The sequence below is a fragment of the Cygnus atratus genome, chromosome 1 (assembly GCF_013377495.2).
Source record: "Cygnus atratus isolate AKBS03 ecotype Queensland, Australia chromosome 1, CAtr_DNAZoo_HiC_assembly, whole genome shotgun sequence".
Classification (NCBI taxonomy): Eukaryota; Metazoa; Chordata; class Aves; order Anseriformes; family Anatidae; genus Cygnus; species Cygnus atratus.
The window spans coordinates 10,227,596-10,240,769 of NC_066362.1; positions in this window are offsets into that span (position 1 = coordinate 10,227,596).

The following is a 13,174-nucleotide window of genomic DNA, read 5'->3' on the forward strand; positions in this document are numbered from 1 at the left end:
GGAAGACAGGACCAAGTAATAATGAGAGCATGTCAGAAAGTTGATTATAGATATCTCCTTACTCATTTTTCTTTGTCATTGCCCTTCAGAGGATGCCAATGTAAATTTAAGCAATAACTTAATGCCTTGATTGTCTAAAAATATAGCAGAGCTTTGTAAAATATATTATTTATTTATTTCTCTGTTTTTGTTTTTTTTTTTTTAATGTGAAGAGGAAGTATGTAAGGGAATCACTGATGACGATGGATCAGAAAGCCCTGACTTCAGTACTGGGCAGACAAACAAGACACATGCAGCCATGTGTCTGACGTTTCACTCAGAGTTTTCATCAAATCTCTCTCCAAAAATAATTGTTTCTAATAAAAAATTATAAACTATTTACCAAGATTTAAGAGATTTTCATTCACAAGGCCACTTGGCTCTTTCTTTCTGGACAATTAAAGCAATTTATCTGGCCAAGTGGCCTTAGTCTTTATTATCTTATTAGCAAATTTTACTGTCTAAGGAATCCAGTCTCAAAATACATTCCACCATGTAATGCTTCTGTCATATCAGAAAAAAAAATAATAATTTTTTTTTCCTGCTTCTTTTCAAAACTAACCCCCAAAAAACTCATTCTTTAGTGGAGCTAACTCTTTTGGGATTGGAATGATGTAACTAGGGAAAATTGCAGTGAACTATTATCTACTGCTGTGGACTGAGTGGAAATGTGTGCCGCAACCATGAAATTTCAAATACAAGGCAGAAGTCCATAGGGAGGAAAAAATCATGCTGAAAAAAGCCAAGGTTCAGTAGCAGATGTGTTTTTATTGTTTTCATATTCAGTCTTTTATGTTAATGTAAGAATAAGTACTCTGCGTGCACATCATGTAATCAGCTCATAGGGTGAGCAGTTTGTTTCATTAAATTAGATCCTTTTTTCATGCTCAGCACATTGATGAGGAGATGAACAAAACACATATCACTGATTTCTAATTCTTGGTTTCCAGTGGGGAGTTGTCCAGAAGTATTAAATCAAGAGCCACTGAACCATCTTATTCCTAGCTGTTATTGTTGAATATATTTTATCCTTTCCCTCCTCTCTTTCCCAAGCTTTCTTAGTTTTCCTTCTCCATCAACACCATTTGTTTGTTAATCAGTACACAAATATATATGTGAATACAAACATATAAATATATACATGGACTTTTTCCAAGTGACATCAGGGAGCTTTGGAATGTGTCCTAAATACAAAAATGTAATATGTGTGTGTGTGTGTATATGTATATATCTGTTTGTAGATATGTATGTATATATATATGTGTGTGTGTGTTTTCCTTTATAAATTTTCTTTCTTGTATTTACAGTAAATACATGGACATTACTAAGGATCTGTGTTACCACCAAGTACAGAATGCCATAGACCTTAAAGGAGAGGAGATTTGTCCTTATCTTTTTTAAGTGTCTCCATCACTAGTCCACAGTTAAAACACAGGAGCCCTACTTTACTGTTCAAAGGTCAAAAAATATTACAGATACTTAGACATCTCAGCATACAGGTTCTTGCTGTACAGTTAACTGAAGTGGACTCTTCTTTCTTTACATTAGTGTTTGATTCATTGGCTATTTTTAAAAATAAATTTGAACAGAAAACACTTCAATCATCCTGGTGTGTTATGGCTATTGTAAGCATCAGCTGCATAACTCTTTTCAAACACAGATGGTCTTTGAGTCTTTTTCTTGGGTAGTCTCTAGGTAAGTACTCAGTGCACTTTATTGATAAGTCAGTAGCACTTTCTTCTTTACTTGTTTTCTTTTTAGTTGTTTTTAAGTGCTTCCTTGCATCACTAGATGGATGAAAACATTTGCTCCGAGTACGTACTCTTAAAATAACCCCACTGTGTAGATAGTGCACTTTGCCCCCAGTTAATCTACTAGCAGGAACTAGCTCCATACACAAAAGTATTATAGTGATGACATTTGAAAATTTTAGCTGCAAACTGCAACCTCTCCTGTCCTCCAGAGTTTTAGACATTTAGCTGAAAATATGCAGGTGAATTATAATGTAAAAATATACACCATTCATCAAGAAATTTGTTGAAGATATGTCCAACCACTGAAGAATTTCCGAGCACTTTACAAAAATGTATTAACTACATTTTCTTATGTTGCTTTGGTTTAGAAAATTTCTTTGTTGCAATTGTACATAAAAAGAAAAATGGAATAAACTTCATAATTACAATGTCAGTGGCAGAGCCAGCAATAGATTCCCTAACTACTTGTGTCTTATGTCCCATTCTTTAATTTCAAGACTATTCTCATAGTCTCTAATAATTAATGTTACAATAGTTCTCTAAATGAATGTCACTGTGCAGCTTGTATTAGAAGCTACCATATATATGGTGGGTATGTAGGCACATGAGCATGTTCCAGAAAGGACAGTAGGACAATATCAGAGATCGGTAATAATCTCTGATAAAAAAATATCAGAGATAATAAATAGTATGAATCAGGCAAGTTTTCTAGAATATCACTCTGTTTAGATAATACAACTTAGTTTAAACTGCTCATGGACAGAAACAAAAACACATGCCGATCTGTGAAACATACCAGCTATTGTGAATCTGAAAAAGGCAAAACTAGGAACAAAATAAGATCACAACATTCATTTTATGTTTTAAGATTAAAGCCATATATATTCAGAGGCTTTTATTTTTACTTGGTGGACTGTAATGATGAGAAAAAGAGTCTAAAATGCAAAACCCCATGGAAAATATAGTTGCAATGAAGCTTTATATTCATGATCTCCAAAGTACATATGTAGTTGCCATCATCACAGCTCATAATAACTGCCTAGTCACAAGTGCTCAGGGTTTACTAAGAGCCAAACAGGCAGATGGATAATTCTTTGTATATGTGTCTACATAGTTTTACTCTTGCTGCATACCACTAATCATCCTGACTCTCTCTGCAGTCTGTCTCTTCAACTGCATGTTTGTCCTTTTCTAAGCCCATACCAAGCTTTTATAAATAGGTGAACAGAAGTGTGGGATGAAATACAAAGATATTCTAAATTTCTGTATGCACTTGACCCAGCTTCAATGGGCATGACACTGGATGCACATATTAGAATGCTAGTTTATTCTTTATGCTTCAAAATGCTTAAGTCCTAGCTCCTACATCCACCCCCCTGCCTACATTTTGTCATGCATTAAAATTCAGCTTTGGAATGCACTAATTGGTGTCCTGAGAAGGAAACTTGGATGAAAGAGAACATAGAAATGTAAGAATGCCCATATTAGGTAAAACCACTGGGGTTTACTCCTGTCACCCAGGTCTAAAAATGGGCACAATTATGGAGGACAAAATGCAAACTAGAAGGGTAACTATATGATATTTCTCCTTAACACTATCCTGTCCTTCAGCTATTTCCATTTCAGACATTGGCTGAGCCAGATGTCCGGTCTCCCCTTGAGTCCATGGGCATTTTTAGCATGCAAAATAGGCTTCAGTAAGAACTTGTTCATGTCTTCTGTCTTCTATGATGACCTTACACTTGTCTTCTATGATGACCTTACACTTGTCTTGAAAACAAGCAAAGAGATGACTTGTGTGAGTTTTATTTGACTCTCTTGTTCTTCAACTGGAAGAGACTGTGAACAATTTAATCTCCACCTACTCTCTTCATGTAAATAGATAATAACTCTGTACATTTCTGGCATGTCCTTCCCCCATGTCATCTCTTTTCCATACAGAAGACTCCTAGCTTACTCACAGGTTCTCTGTATGAAAGTTGTTACAGACCTTTGATCACTTGCCAGCTTCCTCTGCACTTTTTCTAGCTTCATGCATTTGAGAGGTGAGGACCAGGGCTATGTATAATCTAGGATATGGGTGAACCAATGAATTTATATAGTTGAACAGTGATCTCTATTTTACCCCCTCTTATTTTTTTAATAATTCCTAACATTTGTTTTATGACAGCTACCGAACACTAACTGACATTTCAATGGAAATGTCTTTCTTGGCCACAAAAACTTGCTCCTGAATGACACACAGTTGTCAGTTCAGTGCACATCATTTCTATATGAAAGTAGGATTGTTTTTTCTTCTCCTTAATATTTTACATTCAGCTCTGCTGAATTTCTTCTGCCACTTTTTGTGCTCTTTCACTTACCTCATAGAACTCTTCTGTGATTTTTTGCAGTCAGGTCTCATACTACCCTGAATAATTTAGTATCATCATCCAACTTTCTTACATCAACTGCTCACCCCATTATGCAGCTTACTGATGACTGTACTAAGCAGAAAAATCACATATCCCTGTGGAATTCTATTGCTGACCTCCCTTCACTGGGAGAAATGACTATTTACTCCCACTCTCTGCTGCCTGTCTTGTAACCAATTATTTATCCAAGTTATGACCTTTCTATCTCTTATGCATGGTTGCTTAATATCTAAATCCAAATAGATCATATCACTCAAATCAGCTTTACCCACATGCCTGCTGACCCTTTCAAAGATCTCCAATAAACTTTCAAGACAGTACTTCCCTTTGCAAAACCATGCTGATGTTTCCAAGGTATAGTACATCTACCCACATGTATGCTAATTCTGTTCTTAATAATACTTTCTCCTTATTTGCCCACTATAGACACCAGGTTTACCAGCCAGTAACTCTCATGTCCTCCAGATTATTTCTTTAAATTGGTATCATGCTTGAAACCCCCCCACAGTCTTCAGTTAGTAAAGCAGTTTTAAATTAAATGTTAAATATCAGTGTTAGTAATTCTGATGCCTCATCTCTGGGTTCCTTTGGAACCTCTAAATAAACATTGCATTCTCCAAGCAGATTGTTGCTCTTCATTTTGACGGTTAATTCCATAACCTCTGCCACAGACTTAAATATATCCTCTGGAAAGTCCTCTGCAAAGAAGAAAGAGAATGAAGAATTTTACATGCAGACGTAGGAGTCAGGAAATTTGATTACATCTGAGGAGAGGGAAGTATTACAATGCAGCAAAGTACCCTAAAAGGTAGAAAGTTTAAGAGTGCTTAATTTCACTTTATAAGAAGCCTTTCTATTCAGCTCAGATATTTACTGGTGATATAACATCAGTCTTTGTGTCTAAGAAAGATACTTACAGCTGATGTAGCTTGATGTGGCCAAGATGTTTTTCATTAAAGATTTTTAGGTATTTCAAGCTTAAGATATGATATTTTAGATTGTCTTCTCCTTCTGTAGTTATATCTAGATGAGAAACACTTTTTGTGCCACGTGATACCTAGAGCTTAATTTTAACATTCCCTCATCCTTTAAAATAGGTTATCTTAAAATACTGCTGCTAAATTCTGCTTGTTCCCCTTACGCAGCAGAACGTAATACATCCTTATGCAAGCAACAAGTAAGTCTAGAAAATGAAAATTTATGGAAAAAAATAATAAAAACATGATAACATTATGATATATGGCAACGACGATGATTAGGAAAGATAATCACATGCACATACAGCCTACAGAAGTACCTTATAACCTTGCTGCATTAACTACTTGTACACTTTCTGCCATGGAAGTAATTTAACATAGCATCTGACATTTAATTTGTAGTGGGCTAGGTGCTCAATCGCTCAATTACTACAACTCAACTTAATTCACTCTGTTGCAGTAACCCCATTATATTTCTAGGTTTTCAAAAACAAAAACTGTCTCAAGAAAAAAAAAAAGTTCATAATTGAATTGTCTCTACTTCAAGCTCTAATACATTAGAATATGAGCAAAAGCTTCTTTTAAGGTCAGACTGCTTTGTCAGCAGATGATCTGCAAAGTGGAAATGGACAATCTATGTTTGAAGCCCATATACTCTTACAGCACTCATTATCTTTCTTGTTACTGCATAGCTTTATGTACTCAAAGTTTTCTTATCTTTATAATCTTTATCTTATTCACATTAGGCTCCATCAATATGACAAGCTGTCCATTTTATGTCTCTCAGCTATTTGAGTCTTTGCTAATAATAATCTTTTCTTATTTCACATCCATAAGTCAACATAAGTAATATATGACTTCAGCCATTTTGCATGTTACAGTAATTTGGCCATTGGCAAAGTGACACTCTACATTTTGATCATTTGGATGAACCAACCCATTTTTTTAAACATTTTGTCTATATATTAGTATTATACACTTTCTGTTAAACCATATGCAATTAAAATTCTGTCTCATTTTGAATAACTTAAACACACATAACCTCTTGTTCTTCATAGTTTCACAAAGTTCAACAAGCTTGAACGAAAATTGCAGATTTGTTCTCACAAGCTATTATAATCTTATGTACTTTACCATAATAACTTTTTTTTAAAGAAGTGTTGTAAACTCTTTTCTTATAAGAGAATTTCACAGAATTTCTTTGATTTGTCATTGTGTTTACACAGATTATGAGCACGTTTATGGATTTCTGTAGATAATGTCATTCATAAACAGAAAAAAAAAAAAAGCTTATGATTCTAAATGGGGAACGCTTTCACTGTACAGTGACCACCTGATTCTTTACTGACAAGGCAAGAATAAGAATAAAATCTCTTTTCTATTGATATAAACAAGGGAAACAATGGAACTGGTCTGTTGCTTATTTCAAAAGACTTCAGAAAACAAGCTTGGTGTACAGACTCCATCTCAAACTGTTTTCTTTTTAGATAAAAAGATTTTTTTAAAAAAAAGATGGATAAATCTGTCAATAACTTAAACCTATTTTATTTTTTCTAACGAGTAAATGCAGAAGAGTCAGTTGTCATTAAATTCCCTTCCCCATCAACTATCTTCATTTTATTCTAACTTCATAGACCAGTGACAGTTCAACCTTAAGATCTTGAATATGCATTAAACCATTTTGACTGTCCTCAAAAAATCACCTCATGCAACCTGATATTATAAAATATTTTTGTCACTTTAATGATTCATATAAAACCATTTAAAATTGTTGCTCACTAACATTGACTCAATCAATACACACAGCACTAATTAATGTCATTTGGAGAACCTCACGTCTTGCAGAAAGATGTCATGAAATGATTAAATTGGTATCTGTGATCTGTAAAAATAAAGCAGACCAAGAAGGTGCCTCTCTTTAGGTAAACCAACAATCTTTATCCCAGAATCTCCAGTCTCCAGAAAGGAAAATGAATAGAATTAATCAGACTCAATACTTCCATTCTGGAATGTCACCAGTCTTTTCCAGCCCTGAAAGGGACCCATAAGGAAGAAAACTTCATTTTTCTGTTTGCACTGAAGTTTTTATTCAAAATCAGAGAAACCATAACAGATGCAATCATCTTGAAAACATCACAAATACCCAATATTTTATTTATCAGGCTTTTCTCTTTTGTTGCTAATTAAAAGGTGTCAGCTTTTTTTATTTTAAGGTGTGAAAATATGGCTGTGTACCTGGCTCTGTAACTGCGTCTTTAAGAGCCTCTGCAGGAAAGGGATATGAAAGAAATGTTAGCTGATTTCAGCAGTTTCAATAAAATACACACAAAAATGCATTCTGTACAAGATATTTGAGATTAACTTCTGTAATTTTTGGCAGATAACAACAAGTAAACTTAGCTGTTTATTGAGAATATTCTTCTATAAATCCTGTATCTCATTTCATGGATGTAGAGGAAGAGCTGCTAGGTAAAAACAAAAGTCTAAGATAGAAGGATCATAATTGGTTCTAAGTTGCAATTTAGTTATTAAGATAATTGCTTCAGTATGGCTTCAGTGATAGAATTTAAATCATTTAGGTAAAATGCCTGATTAACTTGAGAAAAGTCATTTAATTTAGTTTATAATCAAGTCAGGATCATTCTTTTCATTTTTTTGATCTCAATTACATTGTTGCATTTTAAATTTTTACTTAAATATTAGCAATCTCTTCTCCTTGGTGATTGTTATAATTGATTATTATTGCTTTTATGCGTATGTCTTAATACAAATATATAAAAGTGAGATAATTTAATATATGTCAGTAATCTTCCAGTAAGGTATGTAGACCAAGAAGGTTTAACAACCTGTACAGGTGGGTTGGATATTTGTGTCTCCTATACAAAATACAAGATTTTAAAGTTTAGAGATTTAAGCAATTATTTTTTTCTTTTTGTTATGTCTTGAAAAGACATTGTATGGGAATTTTCACTAAAGCCGCCACAATGTTTAGATAGTAGTTATAGAACTAGGAAATAGACAATATTTTGTCAGAAATTAAAGATATACAAATTAACCCTACCCAGAACATTGCACTTCTTATTATTGATCTATGACAGCTTAACTTCCTAAAACAACTCATTACCGGCCATACAAAATGGCTGCAAAGTATGAAAATTAATTAAGAGCATGACATTTAAGTTGGTTCCTCCTTGAGGTGTGAACATGTTACCAAGTGTCCCAGCGCGCAGTAATCCAATTTGTGCTTCCAAAATAGTAGAGAAGATCTCTGTGAACACTTGGACTACAGCTATAACAGCTGTCTTCTGTGTTCTTCACTGCTGAACTGGGAAAGGTTCAGAGTGGTTACACTGGACACTCAATTTAAAAACAATAATACCTGAAAAAGCTGGCATGTTGTCCTGGCAGACTCTTTGATACCCCAAGCTGAGCTCCTGTGTTTTGTATATAACCAATGGACAGACATCTTCAACTTCAAAAAGCAATTCAGGACGTCTGAATCCTGCATATCCTTCTTCCCTGAAAGGTACATGGAAATTGGTCATATCCAGAAGGTTATTTGGTGCTTTTTCACCCTTCCAAGGAAATGTTCTGGAGCTACCTAGCAGAAAGCACTGACTATCCTTTCTGTGGTTATTAGGAATGTGAATTTCAGTAAAAATTTGACATTTATGCTACACTTGTGGCATCAGATTAATCACTTCTGCCCATCTGACATTCCAGACAGCAAGTCTTTACATAAAGACTGATGCTCTGTGATGCTAATGAGGTCTCTGTGGTTATTTCAACCACAGTGGTGTTGCTGCCCATCATCCACCTAGCGGTATCATAACAGTGACAAGGCAACAAGACAGCTAATTCAGTAACCTCCTTAATCTTATAAGAATCAAATTCCTATCATTCACATTCAGGAAATGCATAATTTAACCTTAGAGACCTTTAAAATTATTATTTTTATTTTATTTTTATTTTATTTTATTTTATTTTATTTTATTTTTTTATTTTATTTTTTAAACAAAATGTTGTTTCACCTAGAAACACACAAGATATTTCATATAACATATTTCAGTGCAGGAATCATACAAGAGTGTGCCCAGCACAACTGACTGTCAGACAAATCCCTGCTCTTTGAAAGGGAAACATAAATGGCCCTTAAAATGTGTATTTTATACAACACCTATCCAATGTAAATTGTGTAAACAGCCTGAAACAAGGTCCTGGATAGTAGGATAGGTGTTACTACATCTCCATGTCTTTTTGAGCAGTATACCTTGGCAATTGGGACTGGAAGCTGAACTGCCTGTAGAGATAATTGAAAGCAGGGCTCCAGCTCTGTGCAGGGAGCTCTAATCACTTGTCAGAAATAGAACTGGCTTCAGTCCCCAGGAGAATTTTGTTATTTTAAGAATGTGTTCATTGATTCTGCATTTTGTGCTAAGTGTGATAGTGTCAGCACTGAAAGAGCATTCCGCACACCTAAAAACTTAGGTCTCCTGTAGGAATTCCTGGTATGGTTCACAACAAAGCTGGAAAAGAGAATTGCTCAAAAACAAACAACCAAACAAAAAACAAACCAAAACAAAACAAAAAGAAAGAATTCATTTGTTCAAATATATGAGAACCTGAGATGAGACTCTCAAAAATGTACAACACAGGGTAAAAAAGAATTCAGAATATGGTACCTAAGTCTCTGTTATGACATACTACATGGATCTGAATATTGCCCTATACTATCTTCACTTATGTTCACCTGGTTTACTGCTAAGGCTGCAGTACTGCTCTCCAGAATTTTATACAACCAATTTTGGGATTATCGCTGATAAATTTACTGTTAGTTTTGTGTAAACACTTTTTCTCTGAAAGATTGAAATTTAAGTCTTTTTTTTTTTTTGACACAATTACTGAACAACAACAACAACAGAAATAATATTCTGAATACCACCCTTAGATGGGCAATTCCATTGAATTCACCTGAACTGTCAGAAGTCTAAATCAATGCAAAATTTAGTTATTTCATTTCTATATATCCAACATATGTCCTATAACAAACATTCCACTAAACTTCTTTACCTGGAAGTGTTTTTGTCCTGTGACTACAGAACTAGTCAGATAAGAAGAAACTGAAATCTACTCTGCACACAAAATTGGAAAATTTAAAATTAAAAATAAATTTCTGGAGTGTCTGATGTGATTCTGCGCTGTAATTAGTAGAATACTTTTTGTGTCTTTCTGGACAGGTACAGGCATCCAGGAAACCACATACATCCCGTGTTCAGGATCCACAGTCAGATTAGTATCCAAACTGTGTACTCATCCTTAGTACACTCAATCACATCAACAAAAGACAGCTATATGGCTGTTGCTGCGAGGAAAATGGATTATTTTTTTTTCATTGTGAAAAAAAGAAAATGTCAAACCACAGTACTTCAGTAAGATGATGTCTATGTATGGCAGCCAAGCTAAAGACTCAGAACACTATTTTCTATTTTGTAAATGAAACAAACAAACAAACAATAACAACACCAAAAACCCACCAGGTTATAAAAGGCACTAGAGTGCAAGATGAAACCTTTTAGCAGCTTTTGAGTCAGTCAATATTCCTGTGCTACATGTTTTCTTTTACATCCCATGTGTACTAATGACAGATTAACAAGCCACATAGGTAGAAGTGGGAGTTTGAAAGCCAATTAGGCGCTGTGAATTTTCCCAAATGTGTCAAAATAAGAGAAGTGACTGTGCTAAATAACTCAGTGCTGATACACTGTAGAAAATGAGTGAGTAATAAACTTCAGTGCTTTTATTTGCCTCCCCGAGGCATGATGATGTGGCTGCTCCACACTGAGAAGCAGAGAAGCATGTGTACAACACAGGCAACACTACATAAATCTTTCAAATTAGTGTTTTGTTTTAGGGTAAACTTCTGCTTAACAATGAATATTGGTTCATACATCATACTAATAGGAATGCTAGAGTCTTTTTCTCATAATTTTCTATTAGAGTGGTATTTTGAACAAATGGATGGCACCTGGATGGATGGCATGTTTTTTGTTTTTTGTTTTTGTTTTTTGCTTGCCTTATTTTTTTTTCCCAATTTGTCTACAGACAAAAAGTGAAACTATGAACAGGTGTCCAAGTAGGATACTTCTACTACTTCTAGCTAAGCATCACAAGTCCCTGCTTCTCCAGTACCCAGTCCTGGAGAGAAAGTGTGTGACTTGAATGCTTTGGCTTGATGTTTGACCTACAGCCGTCCTGGCTCAGTCACCCTGGGGAGGCAGAAAAGGAAAGATGGGAAGGCAAATAATGTTTGGCAGCCTATTTCTAAACTAATGTCAATTTTGGTTTTGGCATGACGTGTGAAAGCAAAACTGCCAAGAGCTTTTATGGGAAGACACAGGATGAAAAGATTACTTTTAGTTTTACCAAAATGGTGGATTTATAGGACTTTTTTACTAAAATAAATAAATAAAATAGAAAAAGGAGAGGATTTTTCATCTTGTTTCAAGCCACAAAGATCATTTCAGAGAACCATTTCGCTTTATATTCTGATTTCTATTCCTATATCTGTGCAATACATGTAGGTCTCTTTGCCAGTGGAAAAGTTCCTGCGACTTAGATTTCTGCTCAGTGACAATAATGCTGCAGAAGACCTAACTATTATAGTTCACTTCTCCAAAACTAACATATAAGTGAAAATTTGCTGTTGATCTTTGTAGTGCTAGAAGTTCCCATGGCAATGTCCTTTTGAAAGACGGAAAAAAAAGGGTCTTGAAAGCCAGCAAAGTCAGATCCCTTACTTTCCATATAAAGGTGATAGACTAACCCAGTACCCAGACAGTACAAATATGTATTCTATTTAGCCATAGTTCATGCTTTAAAGTATCTCACCTACTACTAGATACACAAAGCATTTCATAAATTTGGGGTAACTGTGTGAATACCAATAAGGACTTCTCTTCAGTCTTACCATGTCAGGGGGTGGAAATGTTCCAAAGGTAGCCTTGAACCTCAGCAGGGTGGAGTGGAGGAGTGATGAGCTCCCACACTGCAATTTTAATTAGCAGGAAATCAAAGATTTACATCAGACATGGGATTTTTCTCTCTAAATCAAAAGGATAGCAGCAAAGCAATCAGCTTTGTGCTAGTTGACGAAAGGACTTTCCCTGAGGAATACATGATCTAAGGATGCATTTGAAAATAACCATGACAGCAGGAAAAAAAAAAAAAAAAAAAAAAAAGTGAGCTTGCATCATTCTCTTGCACTGACTTGTTGAAAGGTGAAAAAGAGTCATACAGGATATAGCCAGCACTGTGTCCATATATAGTTAATGTTTGATACCATCTTCAGTGTTGAATGCCCTGTTGGGAGTTCCTGATCTTCCATAAAGAGAAAAAGAGGACTTTTTTTTTAATGGCTATTGTCTATTTTACTAGATGCAATGTCTTCACTTATGAACTCACTTAAGATGCTGTATTAAAAGAAAGTTCTTAGATCAAAAGCTTGATTTTGTCCTTATTTAGAAACATCAAAAATACAAATCTGCCTTTACAGGGTCAATTCATAGCAAAGAAAGCAATAGACATATGGCTTCATATTAGAAAGGACAGAAGAGATCGTCAAAAACAATAGTAAATGCAAGATTAAAACTAGTAAAAGGAATTACAAGGTGAGACAACCATTGTAAATGTCACACATATATATTTGCAAAGCTTTGCTGAGTATCACTTGTTTTCTGAATCTTACCTCACAATTAAAAAGAAGTTTTATTGATTGGCATTAGTATCTATGACAAATAAATTTCACATATTTTTAACAGAGAATCCTAATTTCATTCATAGGAAACAATCCCCATCTCTGAAAAAACTATTTTTCAATGGAAATTTTCTTGTTTTCAACTTTTTTTTTTCCAGGTTTTACCAAACGCATCAACATTTTTGAGGACAATTCAATGATCTCTGCTGTTAGTTTCACTATCAAGGAAAAAAATAT